Below are 26,433 nucleotides of genomic sequence, written 5' to 3' on the forward strand. Positions count from 1 at the left end.
CACCATCATAAAGCTACCTAAGAACAAGCAATGTTAGTAAAAACAATGTGCTTGCTATAAAAACACAGCTTTGGGATCCCTGGGTGGTGCAGCGGTTTGGCGCCTGCCTTTGGCCCAGGGCGTGATCCTGGAGACCCGGGATCGAATCCCACGTCAGGCTCCCGGTGCATGGAGCCTGCTTCTCCCTCTGCCTATGTCTCTGCCTCTCTCTCTCTCTCTTTCTGTGTGACTATCATAAATAAATAAATAAAAATTAAAAAAAAAAAACACAGCTTTAAGACAAAGTGCCTGCCTTCTCATTTTAGCAAGATTATTCCTTAAGTCTGTCACATATAGACTGTAAACTGCCATTGGATTATTAGTTTGGGTAAACATTAAGTTATATACAAAAGTTATATTTAACAATTACAAGTTAAATCTTAAAAAAAAAATCTTTAAAAATAAAAATTACAAGTTAATTAAATAATTTGATGGTCATAAAGTGCACAAACTAGAATTCAGAGTTTTTATATACTTGTTTTTGATGGTGGTAAATAATACAAATTATTATTCAATAATTAATAATGATAAGTATTAAAAATGTAATAATTATTAATATATTATATATTAAATATATTATATATATATACTTTTTAGAGCAAGAGAGAAAGAGCACATGCTTGTGAGCCAGGAGAGGGTGGAGGGGCAGAAGGAGAGGGAGAAGAAATTCTCAAGAGGACTCCATGCTCAGCACGGAGCCTAATTCAGGGCTCCATCTCATGATGCTGAGATTATGACCTGAGCTGAAACCAAGATTCTGATGCTTAACGAATGGAGCCACTCAGACATCCCGGTGGTATTTAAACTTTGAATCTTTGAAAGAATTCAAAAGAAAAGTATCAAGAGATAACTTCTATATAAGAACGAACTAATCATAGTGAAAAAAATAACAGCATGAAAAGTATTTCCTCAAATGCTAAAGAAGTGGATTATTAGTTGTAACATGTAAAAATTTTAATTCTAATGTATGTAAATATCATCAAACCCCCTTAATGGCAAATAACATAAACAGTACAAAGTACACATAGTAAGCACAGAGGGGAAAGGGTTCAACCTGTAACATATTTCAAATTAAACAACAAAGTATGTTTTTATATCTTTAACTCGGCAGGGAAGATGTGATATAACACTAGCACCATTGTTTACTCTGAAACTGATGAAACTTTTGACAGGGGGTACAAAACAGGAATATGGTAGTATGTACTGAAAACCATAAAAAGGTTCATGCCCAGACACAGCACTTTCATCCCTTGTAACTTACAGGAGGAGGTAATTCACAAGGAGGGTGCTGCTCTTCACTGTAGCAGCCTCTAGGTTAACAGCAGAAATTGACAACATCCGGAAGGTCCAACAACAGGGGCGGTAAAAGCAGCGACATAAATCACAGTACATTAACCGATAAAATATTCTGCGGCTCTCACAATAATTATGAAGAACACGAGACAGCCTGAGGTGTTGTTCGAAACACTGTTTGGTAAAACAAAATGTCCGATTACGGAGGTGTTTGATTTTTAGCTCTGTGAGATACCCCAGTGGGGAGACAGGACTCGGGGGCAGCAGAGAAAAAGAGGCTGAGTTTGCTCCTGCTCCTGCTCCTGCACTCACGAAGCTGGTGAAGTTTCTTTCAGCACAGACACAACCCTCCACCCCCATGGCTGCCTCTCTTTTTCCTTGCTCCTCCTCACCCTTTCACTGAGTGCATTCCTGCTGCTCCAGGACGCCCATGTCACTCAGCATGTTTTGTATTCAGGCCTGGGATACAATAATGATGACACCATCCCCTCTGCTCAGGGGGCTCACAGTTTACACACAGATGGATGAGGGAATAGTTGCAAAACAGTAGAGAAAGCCATAAAGTGACAAGGGAAAAAAGGAAGCTAAATGAGAACCAGGACCCTTAGGGGGTCACATGTTTTATCTCTTCAAAGGAATTTTGCATTTAGAAGATGCTCAGGGAATCAGCTCTCTTAGTTACCCCCTGACCCCCCACAGAATAAGGTTTCCTGGGCTGGCTCCTCCACCTGAGGTGAAAATGCTCAAGTCTCTCCTCCAAGGCAAAAGTCAAGCTTTCATCTCCCCACTAGCCACCCATCATCTTTTCTATAAGCTCTGCTTCCCTTACAGTCACAAGCACACTCATTTCTAATGCCCTACTGAGCCGTCACTGCTTAGCCCGCTGCGAGTCCAGTTAGTCGTGATCATGACAAACATGAGAGAAACGGAGGGCTCTTGCAGCCCAGGGAGGGGAAGACAGAAGTGGCAGAAAGAAGGATGAACTCAGGGTTCCAGAGCAGAGACAAGCCGCCACATCTAGAACATGGTCACACAGATGGGAATGGCAGGAATTGAACCTGGAAGTGTAGGCGAGAGCCCCACCACATGGAGTCTGTGGGTCTGAGTCGACTTTGAAGTTACTAGAGACCATGGGGTTGGGACACAGCTCTGCTCCTTCTTACCCCCTGCTCCCCACTGCTTGCACAGCATCTTCATGAACCTTCATCCTCACAGCAATAATTGGAAGTAAGTAGATGAGGTGATGATACTTCCTTTAGAGGTGAGGAAAACGACACGTGACCAAGGCCACATGACTGCTAAGAGAAAGAAGAGGCGCAAATGGGAATATTAATTGTCCTGGGAGCTCAAGAGATAAAGGGTTGTGGCCCTTTCCTTGCCCTAATACATGTGGGTAACTTTCCCTCTTGGCCTCTTGCTTCACCTGAGAAGCTGTGCTATCTACTCTGAAGTGATAAGATCTCTCCCTTCCCTTCCAGACTCCGCCCCCCCCCCCCCCCCCCCAGCATGCTAACCCTGATGCCCAGGCCACAAACCAGATCAAATTAATCAGAATCTGGAGGAGGTGCTAAAACCCAGGTACCAGCATTTTGCACAGTCCCAGGAGATGCCAATGGGCAGTTAGGGTTGAAAAGCAACAATGAGGAGTCCGCCAGAGTCCGGCATGAGGGCCACCCAGATCCACCTCACCCTGTGCCCTCCTCCTTATCTTCTATCACTTCTCCCCCAGAGGTCAGCTCCCTGTCCTAGGGCGGCTGTTGAAGCTGCAGGCAGGCCACACCCCTTAACTGCTTTCCACAGTTTTTACTGTCCACCCTCTGCTCCCTACCTTGACAGGCCTAATGGATTCTGCAGACTCAATAACCCAGGCATCTGGAGCTGTCCTGGGATTAGCCTGCCACACAACGCAGAAGTGGCCCTTGCTCCTGGTTCTAATTAAATAATTCAATGTAAATAGCCTTCCTTTCCTCCTGAGCCCAGGCTCCTTTAGTCACATGGAGGTGAACAAGGGCAGTCTCCAGTGGGACGCAGGAGCAGAAAAGAGCTGCTCATATGCAACAGTGGTTGCAGCAGTCACAGCAGCCCTCGGCTCCAGTGAGAGACACAAGGCTCCAAGTCCTTCTTGTAGACTAGCCACTCCTGATCAAGGAGGCGCAGCCAGGAGCCCTGCAGAAAATGTTGCAGGCTCCAGGGTGGGATATTCCATTTGGGAGGGCCGCCGGGGGAGTACTAGAGGGCTTCCCTCTTCCCTGTTCACTTCATCCATCCCCTTTCCCTGACCCTCATCCCGGGCTCTGTTCTAGTCTCCCAGAGGATTCCTTATAATCTTACTCCTCCTCACATTAGGAGAGAGGTTCTCACTCTTTCCAACTCTTCCTATGGGCTCAGGTATCTTCCCCAGTATACGGGAGGATCCAAGTTAAGTTGGTGCCTTCTGGGATCCAGGACTCTCACTGGTGCCTTCCTGGGATCTAGGACTCTTGAGTGAAGACAGGTTATCTACCAGAGAACATTATCCATGTCCCTAAACTTTTCCATCCTCAGGTATGCTGCACGGGGTTATCTCCTTCACTTATATATTATTAATCCACTTGTTTATTTATACATTATTAATTCACTTATTCAATAGATAGTTATTTTCACCATAAACAAGGCGAATCCCATGTTTCTTGGACAAACCACTTAAGGCTCAAGAGCAGAGATGAATATGGCACTTGGGGAGATATTCACTAGAGATGCAGCTCAGATGCCACAGATATATTCTCCTTCCCCAGTCAATATGTTCATGTTTGTTTTCACTTAGTCATGGGAGATCATAGCAGCTGCAGTATGCTTGCAGGAGATTTCAGAAGGAAAGAGAATTGACTTGTGGCCATTCCCCTGGTTGATGTACAAATATACTGGATGGGCTGGGCTGTCCTGGTCTAGGACAGGAAGCAGGAAGAGACCATGACAACGAGAATGGTGTGTGAGGCCCATGGGCTAGGCCAACAGAAAAAAAAAAAAGACTATTTGTGGGCATACTGTGCTGCTGGAAACCGGAAACTCCCAACCAGCAGCGTATGTACAACACTGCGGGAAATAAAGGAGGGTATTGAGTATATTTCAGAGCTCTGTGAGCACCTAAACACTGGATCTCAGAATAGAACTGCCCTGCAATTAGGAACAAGACTTTAGTGGCTCCCCATTGCCTGGAACTGTGAGTTACAACCAAGGTAGGACTACTCCCCAAGATGAAGGATCATTAGCCACTCCCTACCCCCTGGAAACATTCCTCATGCCTAATCTTCAGGTTGAGAAAAAGAACCATGAGGACTCACTTCTAAATCATCTTTACTAATTGGAATGCATCAGAATCATTAATTATGTTGTCACAGAAAACATGGCAAAATGCACAGGCCACAAGATAAACTCCACCTGTTAGAAGGTGGAGGAGGGACAGTAAAGTATCTTGCACACGGAAAAGGCACTTTGAAACCAAAAAATGACTCAAGTCACTCCACAGCTTCTACACAGAGATTTATTCAGGGTAACTTATGACAGTGGGTAGATGCCAGACGAACAACACAGGCATGATGCAGCTATTCTCTGCTCACTCTGGACCTCAATCCACTGCTCTTAAAGAGCAAGGGGGCATTAGGGCGAGCTCAAAAGGTATTTATGTAAGGTGGCACCACTGGTACACCAGTTCTATGGCTGCTAGTTATCTAAGGTGGTGCCTTCTGGGGGCCACTTTGGGACGATCAGAACAAGTTTCCCTGTCTTCTGGTAAGGGGATACATTAACCTCCGAGGGGCCTGGAACACATAGCACTTAGAGAGGGCATTGTGAGGACATGCACAAGAGGAAGGGCCAAGGACAGAGGTCAGCATTCCAGCACTCCTCCAACACCTAGCAAGGCATACAGAGCCCCTCACAACCTAATGGCAATCTACCTTTTAGAGTCTTCTCCGGCTTCTAGCCAGTCTTCTCCCTAACGTCCATTCTGTTCAGGAGCTCAGTGGTTTGGCTGATTTGAGTCCCTATCCCCCAGCTGTAAAGATGATGTGATAGACTTTAAACATCACAAATTCTTACAGATGTTCCCATCAAGAAGTGGGGACTTGTTGTGTCCAATATAATGTGACAGAAATTGTCACACTGTTCTCAAGGGTAGATGTCAAGAGCTAATCACAGAAGAGAAATGGAGTCAGAACCTTGATCTGTGTCTCTGTGTTCAGCCTCACATCACCTCCAACTTTGTATAATTATACCAGTCATAAATCTTCCTGGTTATTTAAGACATTAGACGTAGGCTTTAGTGACTTGCAACTGAAAATGTCCACCTGACATGCTGCCAAAGGTCTAATAACCGGTGTTTTCACATCCACTTTATCCATGAAACTCTTAGGGGCACCTGGGTGACTCAACTGGTTAAGTATCTGCCTTTGGCTCAGGTCACAATCCCAGGGTCCTGAGATCCAGCCCTGTGTCAAGCTCCCTGCTCAGCAGGGAGTCTGCTTCTCCCTCTCCCTCTTCCTCTGCTCTTCCCCTCCACTCACACTTGCTTTCTCTCAAATAAAAATTTAAAATATACACATCAAACCCCACTTCACAAACAAACCTTGAAGCAGAAGCATAAAATGGAAGACAATGAGCTTGAAATGGCAGTGGGGCATGGCGGGGGGAGAGTCCAGAACCCTAAGTGATAGCAATTTCTTAATTCCCTGTATGAGCTTCCTAGGGCTGCTGTAAGAAGTATCATAGTGGGCATCCTACTACAACAGTTGTGTGTCATCTCACAGTTCTGGGAGCTAGAACTCAGAAATCAAAGTGTCAACAGTGCCATGCTCCCTCTGGAAGCTGTCACGATATCCTTCCCTGCCTCTAACTTCTGGTTTGCTGGCATCTTTGGTGTTCCTTGTGTTATAGATTCATCGCTCCAATCCTCCATCTTCCAGTGGTGTTCTTCCTGAGTCCCTTCCCATCGTCTTCCCTCCAAGCACGTCTATCTGTGCCCAAATTTCACCTTTCCATAAGGACACCACACTAATGAGCTCAGTAAAACTTGATTACTTCTGCTTAGACCTTATTTCCAAAGAAAGTCAACTTGGTTAAGATTCTTACGTATCCTTTTTGGGGAGACACATTTCAGTCCCTAGTATTCCCCAACCACAGCAGTCCCTGAGGCAGGTATGCAGGATACTACCCAAGGCTCTGATGGAGACACTATGTTTTTATACTCTGTGCCATTTTCCATCCTCCTCAAAACCTTCTCAAACTGTCCACCTTCCTCTTCTCTCTTAGATTCAAGGCACTTACTCTTACGGCTCCTCCCTCCATAAGAAGTAAGTTCTCTCTCCATTGTGCCTCTTAGTACTTATTCATAACTCAAAGCACTGTCAACACCTCAAAGATTAAACAGGTGTATATAGGCTATATCCACAATGGACTGTGTATTGTCACTTACCTAGTATAGTGCCTGGTATATAGGAGAGATTCAGTAATGTTGGATACAATAAAATTACATGGCCTAATATCTTGTACTAACTGTTAGAAGGCATTATTTACTAAATAGAAAAACAGGTTTTCTCACCCATCCTTAAAGGATAATGACTTGGCAAATCACTCAGGATTTGGTGCTCCAGACTATGACATCAAAACAGTCTTGGGAGGAATGCCTGAGTGGCTCAGTGGTTGAGCATCTGCCTTCGGCTCAGGGCGTGATCCTGGGGTCCTGGGATCAAGTCCCACTGCAGGCTCCATGCAGGGAGCCTGTTTCTCCCCCTGCCTCTGTCTCTGCCTTTCTCTGTGTGTCTTTCATGAATAACTAAATAAAAGCTTAAAAGAAAAAACACACAAACCAGTCTTGGGAATGTGTGGGAGAGGAGGGTTTTGAACATTGACTGGAAATCACCCGTGTCCTAGATTCTCCCCCTTTCCCTTTTTCCTTGAAGCTGGCAATCCCATCATTTGAACACATAGTTATCAAGGTAACATCTTACAATTTTTAGTATAGTCTTTTGTGGCTTCTAATTTTTGTCCACTAATGCTTCTCTAATATCCACATAAGGGTTGGACTGAAAATGCCAGAACAGCAAAGTCCCAGTGAGGAAACATTCAGTGTGTTGACCTGCGGAGCTGTCACAGTGCTTGTGCCTATGCTGAGGGGATGGGAAGGGACAAGGTTTAATACTGACATACAGGAAGTGATCCCAAGAGCCAGGCCCACAGTTGATCAGGAGGGATGGAGGAGAGGGAGCATCCACACTAGATAGAACCTCTCTTCCAACTTAAACCAAGGCTCTCCTATTCATTGGCTGTTCTGGGATCAGAAGGCCATCTTACTTATATCAGTTTAAGAAATAACTCCATCTCAAAAAAAAAAAAAAAAAAAAAAAAAAAAAGAAATAACTCCATCTCCCTCTTCATGCTTACCAGAGGCCTCCAGACATTTTGGCTGCTCTCCAGGCAACAAAGTATCAGAACTCTTTGACAAAGTAACCACTATGCATAGCACACTAGGCAGACATTAGGGAAATGGTCACTCAACAAACAATGATTAATATATGCCCCATGTAAGTGTTGTGAGGATTAATGATACAATGTATTTTAAGAACCTAGCACCTACAGAGTATCCAATGCATGGTGGATTTTAGATTGGATTACTGTTATGAAACATTCACTTCCACCCTGTTAGAGATCTACATAGCTGAGCCCTTCACCATGTGACTTCAGTGCCTCCTTGAAGTAGATTGTTTTGGCTAGCCCTGCTACCATTGAGTTTGACCATCTGACTTGCTGTGGGGCCCGTGGAATGTGAGTAGATATAACACATGTTAGACCTGAGCCTCTGAATGTGCTTGAATGTTCTTTTTTTTTTTTTTTTTTTGAATGTTCTTTTTCTTTGTTTTGTTTTTGGCTTCTTGGGGCTTTCACTCTCTGCCATGAGGAAAGCATGTTTCAAGAAGTCATTGATTCTTTAGCCTAGAAACTGCCTAGATATAGGCTGATCAAGTGGGATCAGCCAAATAAAAACATCTCTGCAGAGTCATCAGCAAAAAAAAAGATTATAGTTGCTGTAAGCCACTGAGATTTCTGTGGTTGTTATTATGCAGCAGTATTGCAGCAATAGCTAATAGTGGCTATTGTTGTTGTTATTATTATTGTTGTTGTTGTTATTATTATTATTACATGACATCACTATCTCCACTGTAAGGAATGTTAAATCCTTTAGGATCCCACTCCAGCAGTGAGTCCTGCTGACTCAGGATATTACAGACTAGAAACAAACAACTAGACTCAAAGAATTTCATATTTCATTTCACATACTATAAAAAGTGATATCCACTCTCTCTCTCTGTGTCTCTCATGAATAAATAAATACATCTTTAAAAATAAATAAATGATAAATTGGAAAAAAAAAAACCTGATATCCAGAAATTTAGAATCAACTGCCCAAAGTCTCACAGCTTATTCACTGACAGAATTGCAACTAGCATATGCCTCGATTGTACAGTGACCACATCTCTGAGTCTGTTCAGGATGGTCCTGGTTTGTGCCAGTCACTCCTCTGTAATTATTAATAGCTTCCATAGTCCCTGAATAAACTTCTGATTTTACAATAAATTATATGGTTACCTACTTACTGGGTAATGTTCCTAAAAGTTAAGTTTGGAAATTGTCAGTGAAGGGGATTTTGTTGTAAATAAAATAAAATATAATGATATTTATATCATTATACAATATAATGATACAATATATATAGGTACCATATATATATATATATGGTACCTATATATATATATATATAATGCTACAATATAAACTGGATTCAGTCATAAAGAGATTAATTAGCTCACAAGGAAGGTGGGAATGGCAAAAAGCTTGGTTTATTTTAACTTGTCTGATCCACAGGCAACTTTCCCTAATAACTGACTCCAATTCACTTTGGCAAAGTGATTACTGGCAATGCTTCCTCATCCATACTCTGTGATACATACTTCCTTATTCCTATTACAGAAAAAAATGAAAGTTTCTAATATGCCCTCTGAAGAGCAAAGAGGTATATTTCCCAGAGGCTCCCAGCAAATGAACCCTCAGGCTCTTTGATGCAATTTTGATAACATGCCCATCCCTCCATCAAACTCTGGGGCCACAGAGCAGAGTTACCCTCATCTGAATCACATGTCCTGTCTTAAAGGCCAGCAGTAGAGTCAGTTTTAGCCAAAAGGACTGGGCTGGGTAGGGTTGGCATTAATACCGAACAAATCTCAGGAGAACTGACAAGAGAAGGGGAAGTGGATATTAGGGAGTCACCGCTTGTCCATTCAGTACAGGGCTTGTTGTCTTCAAAAGGTACATGGGATTTCTGCCATTAAACAATGAGTGCTCCATCATGCAACCCCAGAGGGTGGTCAGCCGGTTCTGGCCAGTTCCCAACATCCTACCATCAGGTTGGATGGTTAAAGAGCACAGTGGGGCTGAGGGCATTTCCCTGGGTACTGACATCTGGGGCTGGAATCAAAGTGGGCCAGAGCAGCAGACACACCTGGATCTGATGCCCACTCTGCCACTTACTATGTAACCAGGTTTGTGGCTTAACCTCTGTATAGGTCTCTGATTCCCCCATGTAACCGAGAGGAAATTCCTACTTCATCATGTTTGGAAAGAATTAAAAAACATCAAGCTGTTAAACTTTCTAGCACAATGCTAAATACAAGAGTAATCAGTATCTTTTCTTTGAGCCTTAATTACCTTTTACAGACCGAACAGAATCTGAACAAAGGACCTAAGGCAGCCTAAGGCATTGATCTTTACCAAAGAGAAGATCCATTACCTGAGTATGAGACACAGCTTGGGCCTCCATCCCCCGTTCCCCACTGCACACATGCTGACAGATTCATGGTGTTTTGGTATCCGTTTTCTGGACTGGGCTGCCATCCCTGTCAGATTCTTTCCTTAGTGTGTGTTAATTAATGATGTCACAGCCTTCTTCAAGAATAGCTCCCAGTTGTACTCACTCTGGAGGAGAAGGTAAGGAGTTTATAAAATCTCTACTATCTAATATTGCTACATGAAAGAAACTAACGGCCAAAAGACAATAACCAAAACCAGTGAGAAACACAAACCAGAGCAATTGCCTGCAATTCAAATCAATGAATAGAAAGAGAATAGCCCCTGTGTAGTGGTTTCCATGCTGTGTGCTGGGGATGGAGAAGCAACCAAGAAAGAGATGGCCTCACACTCAAGAACCTCTAGCCAGGTGTGATGAGCATTATAGAAGGGAATTTGCATGGAGCTATAGGACATAGAGCAAGTGGATTTAATCATCTTTGGGGTTCTAAGCTTCCTTGAGAAAGTGGTCCTGATGAGGACTGAAGAAGAGTAGGAACTGATGAAGAGAAGAAACCAAAATCTGGGTGCAGATGTGCTACATCTTGTGATTGGCTTAAATCTCAAACAATTCATTAATTATCATTTTTAAATTAATTCTCGAATCCCTTCACTACTCCTAATCTTTCTCCTGAATAGTAGCCTCTACTAGACTTTCCTCAATATTCATACATTTATTCATTTATTTATTTATTCAACATCTAATAAAAAGAGAGGAAGGAATATTTATCTGACAATCTGACAATCTGACAATGCACAGATTGTATAAATATACAAATTCCGAGCAGGAATTCCAGCATTGCTTCTGAATAAAAATCTTTTTTTTTTTTTAAAGATTTTATTTATTTATTCACTAGAGAGAGAGAGAGAGAGAGAGAGAGAGAGGCAGGCAGAGACACAGGCAGCAGAGGGAGAAGCAGGCTCCGTGCAGGGAGCCTGACATGAGACTCGATCCCAGGTCTCCAGGATCAGGCCCTGGGCTGAAGGCAGTACTCAATCATTGAGCCTCCCGGGCTGCCCTGAATAAAATTCTTTGGTTGAATTGGATGCCTGATTATTTCATCCTTAAATCCCACAGGATCATGAAATAAATGCTGGCATGTAGTGCTGATATAAGACCTCTAAAGAATTAAGCAATGTACTCTTTTGAAAATCTTTTGATTCATAAAAAAATACCCCAAAAGTTAGTGAATTAAAACAAAATCATTCCGTTAGCTCAGAAATGTGCAGTTTGGGCAGGGCTTGGCATCTGCTGGGGTGCTTTGAGAGCAAGAGGACCCATTTCCAAGTTGACTTAATCAAATGGTTATTGTTGGCTGTCACTTGGGAGCATAGCTGGAGCTGAAGGCTAGGAGCCCCATGTTTCTCTGCATGAGTCTCTCTGTGTGGCCTGGGTTTTCTCATGAAATGGGAAATTCCAAAGGCAGAAATCATAAGAGTCAGAGCTAAGAGAAAGCTGTACTGCCTTTTATGGTATAGCTGCAGAAGTCTCATCATGTGCCACCTGCTGAACTGTATTCATTGAGCTAGTCAGTAAGGTCCATCCAGTCTAAGAGGGAAGAGGAAGAGAAATAAACTCCATCTCTTAATGGGAATATGACAAGTTTTTGTTGTTTTGTGGTTTTTTTTTTTTTTTTAAGATTTTATTTATTTATTCATGAGAGACACACACACACAGAGAGAGAGAGAGAGAGAGAGAGAGAGAGAGAGGGGCAGAGACACAGGCAGAGGGAGAAGCAGGCTCCATGCAGGAAGCCCGACGTGGGACTCAATCCCGGGTCTCCAGGATCACACCATGGGCTGAAGGTGACACTAAACCGCTGAGCCACCCGGGCTGCCTGTTGTTTTGTTTTTTAAAGCAGGTAGGATGGGAAATAATATTACAGGCACTGCTGAAAAATACAATCTACCAGTCAAGAGATAATTTCTTCAACTCCAGGTAGATATTTCATAATAAAATGGTATTGTCGATTTTTGAAACAAGGATATCCAAGTTTTATTGTTTTTCCTTTGATCTGATTCTGGAAAGATATTTTACTAGAACCATCAGTTTGTCTTTCTTTTTGGAGATGTAAAACTCAATTTACTCTCTATTAAGGCTAAAAACTGTGGCAGTTACATGATCACCAATTTTCTTTAATGGATAAGAAACTATTTTGTTTTCCTACTCATCTTACATTTAATATAGCACCTATTATTATTATTATTATTATTATTATTCCATATGAGACATTGTATCTTCACTTGATGATGAAATCTAGGTGTTGGAAGGTGAAGGTAACTTTTCTAAATAATAATTAAAATTAAATTAAAAGTTAAGCAACTTTTTCTAAAATCACGTTAGTGTCACATTTGGGATTTGAACCTAAATCTTGTTCTAAATTTTTTTTTTTAATTTTTATATATTTATGATAGTCACAGAGAGAGAGAGAGAGAGAGAGAGAGAGGCAGAGAGAGAAGCAGGCTCCATGCACCAGGAGCCCGATGTGGGATTCGATCCCGGGTCTCCAGGATCGCACCCTGGGCCAAAGGCAGGCGCCAAACCGCTGCGCCACCCAGGGATCCCCTAAATCTTGTTCTAAACCATTAGGTTCTCACCATTACTTAAAACCTGTCAGAAACTTGGGTCATGATTTACATGTCAAGCTTATAAGTAGAAAAATCCTCAGGTTGGTTCGATTTAAAGTGAGCTGAGATACCCTCCCCCAAAAACCGTATCCTAGGATCTTTCATGCCAGGGCTGTGAATTAAGACAGATTTACATTTGAATATAACTATGTCTATTGTTCTCTGTGAGAGAATACTTGAACTAAAAAAGCAAAATCTAAAAGAAAGATCCAATGTGGAGAGAACTAAAATATTGTGTTGCTTTTTCTCCATTCTCCTATCAGTTTAATTTCATGATTCTATAACACATTGATTAAATGCCATAATAAGATAAAGAGTTAGGAGATAAAAGGAAACACAGAAATTTTGCTAATATAAAACAAATTACAGAATGCTTTCAGAAAAAAGCTAATCTTGATCAATGAAATGAAAAATAAAAAGAAAGATACACTGTGAAGCCTGTTAAGTCTGGAGTTCATTCCTAAAACCGGCTGTGCATCAAAATCACCTGGAGAGGGGCACCTGGGTGGCTCAGTTAAGCATATGCCTTCAGCTCAGGTCATGGTCTCAGAGTCCTCGAATTGAAACCCACATTGGGCTCCCTGCTTCTCCCTCTCCCTCTGCCCCTCCCCCTGCTTGAGCTCTCTCTCTCTTGCTCTCTGTCAAATGAATAAACAAAATCTTTTAAAAAATCACCTGGAGAGTATAGTAACTCTGTTCAATGTTCAGACCTGACTTCTGGAAATTCAGACTCATTTGGCATAGGCCTGGGAATGTGTTTTATCAATACCTTGATAATGTTAATGCAATAAGTATTTTGGAAAACAGAGCTTTAGGGCAAAACTCAGGAGATTTTTTTTTACTTCAATTATTACCATATATTTAAACTTTTGATGTCATTCTCTCTGCCATCAATTTTTTCCCCTGGCTTTTTTTTCCCCTTCTTTTCCTTTTTTTTGGAATACCTACAGGGCAATGTCTGTTCATTATTAGAAGTCAGGATTCTGATTCATTCTTTTGCAATTATCATATTAGATTATTATAATATCTTTTGCGGTGAATCAGATGAAACACTATTTCCATATTTTTATTAGATTTAAAAATAGAATATAATTATGGGTACTTGGTGTATTAATATTTGTACCTCCTTTGAATATCAAAGTTTATTGCCATTGAACTACAGCAGTAGTATTTGGTTGAATCTTTCATTTAGTACAGAAATGACTGACTCCTTAGAATCAACTTTGTTTCTTTTAATGTTTACTACAACTTTGAAAACAGGATGGGTACTCCAATTACTTACCATAAGGATGCATTCTCCAAAGGCTGCACTGTTACTATTTGGCATTTGTTAGAACCTCTTAGAAGCATCTAGAAAGCTTTTAGCCGATTCCTACTCCAATCCCATAGTGAACTAAGCAGGATTACAAAAATGTATTCAGAATTTTCATATGGACTTCATATATCCTCCAATCTCAGTAAATATTCTTTATATCATTCAAAAGTTTTTTGAGCATATATTCCACTTAGGCACAAGAAATACAAGGGTGAACAAGGAACAAGATAGACACCATTCTTGCTTTAATGGTGCTTTATCATCTGATGCAAAAGAAAACTGGTAATTATATCATCTGAATTATGACCCCATCCAAAAAAAGTAAGAATAAACTTTCTCAATAACCACCCCCTGTCCTGCTTCATCATCTGAAGAAACCTAGAATCTCTAACTTCCTACAGAGACAGCAGAAAGAATTTCTTCTAGCATTTGGCGAGTAAAAACTCCTGACCTTATGGGGCAAAATAAATAAGCCGTTCCCAGCTTTACCACAGGCAAAGCAGTGACAAGGAGAAACCAACTATTCTCTTCTCAGGAGTCTCTGCTCAGTCCCCGGGCTCCCTGAGGAGCCCATCCATCTATTATCATTTTAACTGGATGTTCCCCTGTAGATAGCACCCACTGGGTTGAAGAGAAATTAGGCACTGTTGGCCTAAGTGTGTTTGACTATAGCTTAAAGATGTTCTGAAGACAACTGGACCAGGGCTGAGGGGTTTCCAAGGGCCTTGAAAGTTCTCTGGGATCTTTGGCTTTGCTCTGAACATCTGACAGCTCATTGTTCTCTTACAATCTTCAGGGACCAATTATATAACTGCCTGGAAATAAAAACAATTTCTACTTGTGTCCTCGGAACCCAATTATCCAGGGACACACCTCTCATAAGACTGGAGCCTGGATCACTGGGTTCATCCCACATGGTGGACTTGAGTCCTTACCACAGCTGTGCCTCATCAAAGAAATGCAAGAACATCCACTCATCAGGTCCGCTTGCCTGCAGACCTCCCTTAAACCAGGCAAAGCTGAGGAGGAGAGACCAAGAAACTTGCCTCTGGATAACTGACATAAGTGTCACAACAATTCATTCTTGCCACTGTGACCATGATGGAATTCTCAGTCGATGTCTGTAGGCTCTGCATTCACACACAGCTCTCACATGCTGGGCTGCTTTCCGTTGTTGCCCTGAGCACAAGATAGTTGACGCTGTTGTGGAAGACCATGGAGTTCCTGACCAATATTTGTAAATGCTCTCTCAGTATCTATTTGCTCTGTGTTTACATGTAATTCTGGTAAACTCTGTTTCTGTTCCCTTCAGTACAGATTAATTGTGTAGATGTCCCAAAACCCATTTTATAGTTATTGAATGATATTTACAGGTTCACATTCAGTGCCTATAGGCTCTTTTGTTCCTATAGCATTTAGCAAAGCTTGGGTTTTATTATCTTGCTGTTTACTTCACTGCATACCAATTAACATAGGAGTGAGTGGGTTTTGCAAAAGACACAATGACACAGGCAAGAAGTGATCATTAACATCTTTATGAGAAGAAATACAAGAACCATAAAAGTGTATTAATTTTAGACCAAGATCAAAGAAAGAGAGCAAGATATTATCTAGTTTAGAGGTATTAGCTCTACATGTCTTATAGTCCCTGAAAGCAGGTAATATTGGTGCCCAATGGAGTGGATATTCTTATGATGCTTCTATAAAATTAATAAAAAATAAAGTTATATTCAGTATATCCTTTTTAAGAGGTAGAGAAATATGCAATGCTTTTTATCTACTTTTCCATACAAGTTGATATAATGTGGAACTTGAAGGGGTAAGCTTTTGTTATAATGATAATTACAGCCACCATTCTTGAGTGCCTCCTCCATGCTGGGCAATGCGCCGGGTGTTTAAAATAAATTATTATTAAACCTGGACAGTGAGTCTGCAACACAGCCAGTTTGGCATCTGAGAGGCATAGGTAAAGCAGATTCCTTCTTTGTGGCTTTGGCAGTTGGTTTAATTTTTAGAATTTTTAAAAATATTTTATTTATTTATTCATGAGAGACAGAGAGAGAGAGAGAGAGAGAGAGAGAGAGAGGCAGAGACATAGGCAGAGGGAAAAGCAGGCTCCATGCAGGGAGCCTGATGTGGGACTTGATCCAGGGACTCCAGGATCACACCCTGGGCTGAAGGCAGACGCTCAACCGCTGAGCCACCCAGGTGTCCCCTATTTTTAGAAATTAAGACACATTGCCCTACTCTTAAGGAAGAGGACTATGTACTAATTTCATTTGATATATCATACTCAGCTGATGTAGTTAGATAAGCAATAATAATACCAATACTAAAATAATAGGCACCACTCTGAAGAATCTGCTCTGTGCCAAGCAATGTGTCTGGTCTTTAACATAAACTATCTTTACTTCAGCGAGGTAGTTATTGCTATTCACATTTTATATGGTCAGAAACACTGGGTCAAGGGAAGTATCATCTGCTTAAGAACAAGAGGTGAATGATAGCGCCAAGACTCAACTCCACTTGCACAAGAACCTAAAGCCAGACTCTTCCCAACCCAATCAGAAACTTTATGGTTCCCGATACTGACCTAAGGGAATCACCTCTGCAAGGAGCTTTCTGGCATAGTGGGAAGGTTCCTATTTCTATCCTTCTTCTCCATGGAACAGTGTTCTCAGTCAGGAAGAGGAGAGTCATTCTGCATTCTATAAATCTGAGCCAAGGGAGAATTTTAATCATCTAACAGGATCCCAGCCAGAGTAATTCCTGATGTCACCAGCTGAGTCCATCCACCTCTCAGAGTAACCTGGTCCTTCTCCACGACATTCAGTTCTTGCCCTGGCAGCTGAAGGCACCCTAAACATGGTTTCTGGATCTTGGAAGGAACCTCTCCTGGTGCCTACAGGAAAGGTGCTGTGCAGGTAGGAAAGCAGCCCCCAGGGCAAATCAACTCTACTAGGTTATCTTATTTTCCTACTATAAGAATCCAGGGAGACCCCATGAACACAAAATACCATTCTTTCCTTCTGCCATAAATGTCTTTCTCATGCCTTGTGTAACCTAAAGTCCACTGACATCACCTCCTAGATTCTAGACTCTTAATGGCAGTTGATATGTCCCACCGAAGGGAGAGGGAATCCTAAATCAAAGTTCTGAAAACCCTGATGCCTGAATGTGAATAATAATTACATTATCTTGTGGCAGCAGGGACATATTAGAGCTTCCTCAAATTTGGGTAGTGGAAAGACTTGAAGTTTGTGTGCACCCACACATTTAAACTCTTCTCTATTGCCTGCTCAACTGCAGTAAAGGTTCTAAATACTTTCTTAAAAAGTAGTTTCCTGGGACACCTGGGTGGTTCAGCGGTTGAGTGCCTTTGGCTCAGGGTGTGATCCCGGCATCTAGGATCGAGTCCCGCATAGGGCTTCTTGTGGGGAGCCTGCTTCTCCCTCTGCCTCTGTCTCTGCCTCTCTCTCTCTGTGTCTTTCATGAATAAATAAATAAAATCTTTAAAAAAAAGAAGTAGTTTCCATCAGGTGATTTTTAATCCAGTGCTCATTTAGTATTTTTGCTGTTTGGTTGTTATCAAAGAAGTCTAGTAGAGGCATCTAAAGCATGGGGCTAACATCCATGTCCCAACTTCAGGGTTGATTTAATAGCATCCTAAGTCCCTAGCAAGGCCTAGAGTAGTATAATGGCAAAGCTCTCCATTTCCCACCTCTACTGGAGATGCACTCAATTGGCACCAATTTGCTCCATATCTCCCCTTTTTCTGTAGCACATGTGAACAGGATTATTGCAAAACACAAAATACATTGGAGGTTGCTAAGGGAAGAAGATCTTATACTTGAAATTTCATGATTTCTAGAGACACCCTCCTTAGGGTGTGGACAGCCTAAGGTCCTGGCTGAATGTGGACAGCCATACAGGTCATGTTCAGGAGGGCTCCCTTTCCAATGGAAGGAGCACAGAGAACAGCACCTGATATAAAGAGGAGTTATCTTGTCTCCTCACTCCCTGCCCCACATCCTTATCAGGGACTCTGTAACTTGTCCTCTATTCAGCCACTTTCTGACTCTAGCCCACAGCAGCTTTTTTCTCCAAGCGTCTAAGACTTACAGGCCTTGCCAGTCAGACCAGTCCTCTAGTATTGTGGTAGCCAGAAAAATGTCCCACCCAACCTTCACACACAGATATGACTTATTCTAATCCCTGGATATTGAGGATATCTTACCATACATAGCAGAAGGGACTCTGAAGATGTGATTAAATTGAGAATTTGAGAAGGATATATTTTCCCGGATTATCCCAATGAACCCAGTAAAATCACAAGAGTCCTTCCAAGTGGAAGAGGGGATGAGACAAGGAGGTAAAAGTGATGCAGTGTGAAAAGGACATGACTGGCCATTGCTGGTTTGGAAACACAGAAGAATAGAGTCATGAACCAACAGTACCTGACAGGCAAATGGAGGAGGCCAAGGAGTGAGTACCTTGTCACAGATAATTACTTTAAAGATAGCATAAAGTTTGCAGCATATTTGTAGGCTCTTAGAATTAGATGGGAACTTCAAAATCTCTCAATCCAATAGATAAGTTTGAACAATGTGGAAATCAAAGACCAATGATCTTCGCAAAGTCACACCATTTCAGTTACGGGTAGGAATTAGAATCCCATCTCCTGACACCCAGCATTCCTTCTACAACTTGAACCCCACCCCATCCACCACTGAATCCACTGTTCAAACAAAACTCTCCAGAATGAACCATAATTTCAGACAAGGTTAAACAACAAATAATGAGAACTATAGGAAGTTAGTGGATTTTTCTTTGAACTTTGAAGAATTTACAATTTTTATTTTATGAATGTTATTATGGATCTGATTTTGGTTTTATTTTCTACCAATTTATTTACCTTAAGTGGCAGCACTAACATTTATTTTCCTTCAGCAAACTTGCCCAAATCCCAAATGTTGGGTCAAGAATTATAAAGGATTCCCATCTGATCATTGAGCCTCTCACTACAAGTCACATTAGCCCTGAAGCAGGCGGACACACCGATGTCCTGCTCTGATCCAATAGCTGTGTCCAGAGGATCAGAGCTCTTACCTGATGTTGCAAGAGATAAGCCTTGTCCTGGCATCTCAGAGCTTCAATGGCACCTGGAAAATAGAATTGTCAAGCTCAATTCTCTTACTACTTCCTCTTCTATAAAACAAAGCTAATAACACCCACCTTATTAAACTGTGAGAATAAGCGAGAGAACACATACAGAGTGCCTGACACTATGGAACTCAAGTTTCTTGCTTTGGTTTATTTCAGTATAATTTTGTTATAAGTTTTCATCCATGCAACATCGTTAAGATAATTTTATATCTAGGTTATTAATTAAACATTGACATCTCCCTTTTCTACTGTTTACAGCGTCCACCTGCTTAATGGGCTCAGCAACCCCTACACCCCCAAGGTACACTTCCTGCCTCTCTTTGGCAGTTACTTCTGCTCTCCCTTCCACAGTAGGGACTCTGCTGCCCTCTGAAAATGTTTTAGGGAAGTGATTCAGAGACAAAGGATTCTCTGCCCCTGTTCTTCAGTAATCTTACTGATGGAAAGCTTTGGTTTTGCCTCTTCTTTACACAGTCCAAACAACTTTTTGAAAGCATTTTATGTTTTCAGAGTAGTTTCAGATTCACAGTAAAACTGAGAGAAAGATCCACAGATTTTCCACATACCCCTGCCCCCTCATATGCATAGCTTCCCCATTATCCACACCCCTCACCAGAGTGGTACATTGTTGATATAATTCATGAACCTACACTGCACATCATAATGCCCTAAGTCCACAGCTTGCTTTAGCGTTGTGAAAATTAATAAGGGGAAACCTCAGCAGAGTTGGGAGGCCAGAGTCCATTGTCAAATTGTCAAATTGTCAATTGACTCAAAGTCAATTATAGGAAGGACTGTCAATCACACACTCCAACAAAGAATCTTCAATAGGAAAGAATCATAAATTACAGATCACAACAGAAAAAAGATGTACATTTCATCTCCTACAAGAGATCAGCTACCACTACCACTCAGCCAATCAGAAACCATCATTACCATGAATGCTTGCTTTTCTCCAATGGACTTTCCTACAAAACAAGCCCTCTAAACGTCCTCTTTCTTCTCCATAAAATAATTTTCCTCTCCTTTTTTCATTGGATTTGCCTATGATTTTGCATGTCCTGAGTTGCAATCCTCTGCTATTCTCAAAGAAACTCATTTTTTTCTGAGAAAATAACTGAGAGTTTTAAGATTAATGGGGTTCACTCTTAGTTTTGTATCCTCTGTGGCCTTGGACAAAGGTATCATAACATATATCCAACATTACAGTACCATACAGGGTCCTTTCACTGCTCGAAAAATCCTCGGATGTTTTCACTATCTCCATGGCCTTTCTGTTTCCAGAATGTCATATAGAACCATAGAGTATGTAGCCTTTTCAGATTGGCCACTTGCACTTAGTAATATGCATTTAAGTTCCCCCCATCTCTCTCTCTCTTTTTAAAAGATTTTATTTATTTTTTATTTGAGAGAGGGAGAGAGCATGAGCAGGGAGGAGGGGCATAGGGAGAGGGAGAAGCAGACTCCCTGCTGCATCGGTAGCCCAATGTAGGGCTCCATCCCAGGACCCTGAGGCCATGACCTGAGCAGAAGGCAGACACTTAACCGAGTGAGCTACCCAGGCACCTCCCCCCACCCCCATCTCTTTTCATGGCTTCACAGCTCATTTCTTTTTACCACTGAATAATATTCTATCATCTGGATGTACCACCATTTATTTATCCATTCACCTTCTGAAGGACATCTTGATTGCTTCCAAATGTTGGCAATTAGGAATAGAGAGGGAGAGGAAGCATCTCCAGACCTACCCTAAGGGCTCAGATTATGTGAGCCTATGCTTCTGCACTGTAAACTTCACATGTTTTCAGTTTTTTGGTTTTGGTTCTTAGATCCAGCTAAAGTTGGATATTTCCCTTCTACCATGTAGAAGGCTTGAGCTGACTGGAGTTGGGTGTTTCTCTTCCTCTGGTCATTTAGGCTCTGATAATACCCAAGCACTTTCAGCTCTAGTTAATTAGTTTCTGCTGAGGACAGATGTGATTAAGAAAAACAGTGCTCTGCTGTATTTAAAATGGTTCCTTGCTCCTCCCCTACAGAAGCATAAGGGGATCGATCTTCTTTGATACTTCTGTGAGAACCTGGTGGAGTCTTAGATGTAAATCTCATAAAATTGTGGAACACACTTCCACCCAACCAGGGCCAGGTCCTCCTGGAATTTTTAGCTCTTACAATTGTCCAGCCGCTTGTCACAATTCTGGTTATCCTAGTCCATCTCTACTTCCAGGCACTGGTTCTTGCTGAGTTTCCCTCTGTGATTCTCCTCTGGTAAGCCATTACACCTCGTATTTGCCCCTGTGTCTCTCCAATCTTGGGGAGCAGGATTTTGACCTTTTTTCCTCTCCTATTCTCCCTCCTTCCTCTTCTAGAATAACTGATAAATTTTCAGTCCGTTCACTTTTCAGCTTGTTACGACTTCCAAAACCCTACCTGTGGAAAACGGTACAGCCAATTTTCAAATACAAAAATCCAGCTACTTTTACAGCTTTGAATCTCCCGCAGGCTGACTAGAATGGATTTATTGTGATGGTGATGTTGGTGCCTCTACAGTTGTCATGGTTGTGGGTGTGGTTCTCATTGAGTCTATACTGTACACGAATTCTATAGTAGCAATAAAGTTAACCACTTTTTAAATTTTTAAGATCTACATTGTTAGCAACATTCAAATATACAGAATTTTTTTACTATAGTCACCACGATATATACTACACTCCATGACTTATTTATTTTATAACTGTTAGTTTGTACTTTACCCCCTTTTATGAACCCTCTTTACCCATTTTGCCCACCCCTCTCCCCAGCCCGCATCCCATACTTAGCAATCACCAATCTTTCCTTGTATCTATGAGTTTAAGATATTTTTAAAATCCTTTTTCCCTTATTCCACATAGAAATATCATATAGTATATATCTTTCCATGTTTGACTATCTCAGCTAGTATAATGTCCTCCGAGTCCACCCATGTTCTCACAATGGCAAATTTTCCTTCTTTTTTATGACTTAATAATATTCTACTATATGTATATCACATTTTATTTACCCATTTATCTGAACACAAAGTGTTTCCGTATTGTGGCTATTGTAATAATGGTGTAATGAAAATGTAGGGGCACATGTATCAAGCTGCAATTTTCTTTTCTTTAGATAAATACCCAGAAGTGGAATTGCAGATGATATGAAGTTCTAGTCATAATTTTTAGAGGACATTTATACTGTTTTCCATCGTGGTTGCAACAACATACATTCCCACAGTAATGCATCAGGTTTCTCTTTTCTCCACATTATACCCAACAATTGTTATTTCTTGATTTTTCATTTTCCCCCCTTGGTTTTGATAATAGCTATTCTAGCAGGAGTGACGGCTTTGCCCATTCTTTAATCAGAATGGTGTTTTGACTTGTTTCTTTAGGGTTGCTGTGGAGTTGTGTGAGTTCTTTATAATAAAGAGTTATAAAGTATAAAGGACTTATACAACTAATTACTAAAAAAGTCCAATTCCTCTGCATGTGGCTGTCCAATTTTCCCAACACCATTTGTTGAAGAGATTGTCTTTTTTTCCATTGGACATTCTTTCCTGTTTTGTAGATTAGTTGACCACAGAGTTGAGGGTCCATTTCTGGGTTCTTTATTCTGTTCCACTGATCCATGTGACTCTTTTTGTGCCACTACCATACTGTGTTGATGATTACAGTTTTGTAATATAGCTTGAAATCAGGCATTGTGATATCCCCAGCACTGGTTTTCTTTCTCAACATTCCTTTGGCTACTCAGGGTCTTTTCTGGTTCCATACAAATTTTAGGATTATTTGTTCCAACTCTGTGAAATGAGTTGAGGGTATTTTGATCGGGATTGCATTGGATGTATAGATCGCTCTAGGTAGCATAGACATTTTAGCAATGTTTGTTCTTCTAATCCATAAGCATGGAACATTGTTATTTTACTTTGTGTCTTCCTCGATTTCTTTCATGAATGTTATAGTTTTCAGAGTACAGATCCTTTACCTCTTTGGTCTATTCTTAGGTATCTTATGGTTTTGGGTGCAATTGTAGATGGGATCAACTCCTTCATTTCTCTTTCTTCTTTTTCATTGTTAATGTATGTAATTGCAACTGATTTCTGTGCATTGATTTTATATCCTGCCACCCTGCTGAATTCCTTTATGACTTCTAGGAATTTGGGAGTGGAGTCTTTTTGGTTCTTCCACATAGAGTATCATGTCATCTGGGAAGAGTGAAAATTTGACTTCTTCTTTGCTAATACAATTGGCCTTTTATTTCTTTTTGTTGGCAGATTGCTGGGGCTAGCAGTTCTACTACTGCATTGAACAACACTGGTGAGTGGACATTCCTGTCGTGTTCCTGACCTTAAGGGAAAGCTCTCAATTTTTTCCTGTTGAGGATGATATTCACTGTGGGCTTTTCTTCGATGGCTTTTATGACACTGTGGTATGTTACCTCTTCTACACTGTGAAGAGTTTTAATTAGAAAGGATGTTGTACTTTGAAAAATGTTTTTTGTGCATCTAATGAGAGGATCATATGGTTCTTGCCTTTCTTTTATTATTTTTAAAGGTTTTATTTACTTATTTTCATGAGTGACAGAGAGAGAGGCAGAAACATAGGCAGAGTGAGCAGCAGGCTCCCTGTAGGAGCATGATGTGGGACTCAATCCCAGGACCCTAGGATCACTGCCTGAGCCAAAGGTGGATGCTCAACCACTGAGCCACCCAGTGCCCCACCTCAGAAGGAGGGAATCTTACTCAGGCACCATGCCTGGACTAGAGCCCAATGGGGATTCATCTCAGGACCCTGAGATCTTGAGCTGAGCTAATGTCAAGATTCCAAACCTTAACCAACTGAGCCATCCATGCATCCCTAATTTATTAAAAATAATTTAGTACTTAAAAAAGAATCCAGTATAATTTGCATGCAGCTTATATATCATACATCCATTTCAGGACTATATATGTTGATTTGACAATTTATTACCCATCAAGATAAGAACATAGTTACCCATCCTACCACCCATCACCGTCTAACAACCACCCCTTTGTCCTCTATATTTTAGTGTCCATTTTATCTTGGTTTCATTTTATCTTTGTTTGTTTGCTTTGATTCTTAAATATACATATCCTTGAAATCGTATAGTATTATCTTTCTCTGACTGACTTCTTTTATTTAGCATTATGCCCTGTACATCCATCCATGTTGTTGTAAATGGCAAGCTTTCATTCTTTTTTATGGCTGGTCATAGTCCATTGTATATACCAAATCTTTTTGTCCATTAATCTTTCAATGGACACTTGGGTTGTCTCCATTTGTGGCTATTGTAATTAATGCTGCAATAAATATAGGGGTGCATTTATCTTTTCAAATGAATGTCTGTATCCTTTGGGTAAATACTGAGTAGTGGAATTACTGGATCAAATGGCAATTATATTTCCAATGCTTTGAGGAACCTCCATATCATCTTCCACAGGAGCTGTAGCAATTTGCATTCTCACCAACAGTACACGAGGTTTCCATTTTTACCAGAATCTCGCTAACATTTGTTGTGTTTTATGTTTTTTGATTTTAGCCATTCAGACAGGTGTGAGATGATATCTCAATGTGGTTTTGACTCGAATTTCTCTGTGGAGTAACCATGTTGGGCATCTTTTGGCATTTCTGTTGGCCACGTGTATGTCTTCTTTGGAGAAATGTCTTTTAATGTCTCCTGCCCATTTTTGAATGGGATTCTGTGTGCCTTTTTGGTGCTGAATTGTACAAGGTCTTTATATATTTTGGATACTAACCCTCTACTGGATATATCATTTGCAAATATTTCCTCCCATTCAGTAGGTTGTCTTTTAGTTTTGTGGATTGTTTCCCTTACTGTGCAGAAGATTTTTCTCTTGATAAAGTCCTAAAAATCTATTTTTGCTTTTGTTTCCCTTGACTGAGGACTCACATCTAGAAAATTGTTTCTTTGGTCAATGTCAGAGAAATTACTGCCTGTGCTCTCTTCTATGATTTTCATGGTTTCTTATTTCATGTTTAGGTTTTTAATCCATTTTGAGTCTATTTTTGCATATGTTGTTTGTAATTGGTCCATTTTCACTTTTTTGCTTACAGCTGTCCAGTTTCCCATTTGTTGAAGAAACTGTCTTTTTCTCATTGCATACTCTTTCCTCCTTTGTCATGCATTAATCAACCATAATATCCCGGGTTTCTTTCTGGGCTCTACTCTATTCCATTGAGTGCACTTGCACACAGGACGCTATAGCTCTGCAGATACTACACACACAGTGGATCACCAGGGTGCTCATAGTCTTGTCTTGTGCCTAGTGGTCACTGGGAAATCAGTTTGGACCTTTGGCCAGTACCAGTGGGTGGCACATAGGCTCAGAGATGTAGGGGCAGGCAGCCTGGAAATACCAAGTCCTATTAGTTCTGGTAAGGTACTTTATACTTATTTTCTATGCTCTTGGCAATTTTTACACATTTATTTTTCCAGGAGAAAGTTAGACTAATTGTCACTTCTTTAAAATTCCTGTTTAGATTTTGGTTGGCATTGGGTTTTCCAGGTAGACAACTGTTTCATCCTTATATAACAGTAAATCTTAGTTCATAGTTTAGTTCTTTTTATATCATGTACGACTTTCTGATAATGTTGAGACACAAATGATTATAGGTATCCTTGAAGATTAAGGCTATTGATTTCAAACAGAGTTTCTTTATCATCCTAAGAAAGTATCTTTCTTCTTATTGTATGCTGAGAGAGTTTTTAAAAATCATAAAGGAATATTAAATTTCATCAAAACCACAAAATCTTAGGACTTTTCTCCTCTGACTTACTATTATGATAATACATAACCAGGCATAGAATCTAATAATAACAATTAATATTTCTGAGTACTTACTACATGCTAGACTATAGTAAATGCTTCACAGAATTAACTCTTGTAATCTTTACAAGGATTGCTTAAGTATCATAGATCCATTTTATGGGTGAAGAAACTGAGATACAGAGACATTAAACAGGTTAACCAAAGCCATATGGCTATCAGATGCATATCAAGATGTAAAACTATTTGTAGGCTATCTAGCTCCAGAGTCTGGTGTCTTAAATCACTACACTGC

The 26,433-nt window shown here is 40.8% G+C and overlaps 1 protein-coding gene and 1 long non-coding RNA gene across 2 annotated transcripts in view; one reads left to right on the top strand and one right to left on the bottom strand.

The window, feature by feature from the left end:
• The window catches only part of CALCB (calcitonin related polypeptide beta), a 243,126-nt gene that overhangs the window by 33,827 nt on the left and 182,866 nt on the right, over positions 1–26,433 (top strand). The gene's annotated exons all lie outside the window — the stretch shown is intronic.
• Positions 1,029–26,433, bottom strand: part of LOC112667676 (uncharacterized) — a 40,682-nt gene continuing 15,277 nt past the window's right edge. The window contains exons 2-4 of the long non-coding RNA XR_004807882.2: positions 19,259–19,311; positions 10,151–10,335; positions 1,029–1,506 (exon numbers count right to left, since the gene is read on the bottom strand). This is a non-coding gene — a long non-coding RNA (uncharacterized LOC112667676). The remainder of the gene's footprint in view (positions 1,507–10,150; positions 10,336–19,258; positions 19,312–26,433) is intronic.

This window comes from Canis lupus, chromosome 21 (assembly GCF_003254725.2).
Source record: "Canis lupus dingo isolate Sandy chromosome 21, ASM325472v2, whole genome shotgun sequence".
Lineage (NCBI taxonomy): Eukaryota > Metazoa > Chordata > Mammalia > Carnivora > Canidae > Canis > Canis lupus.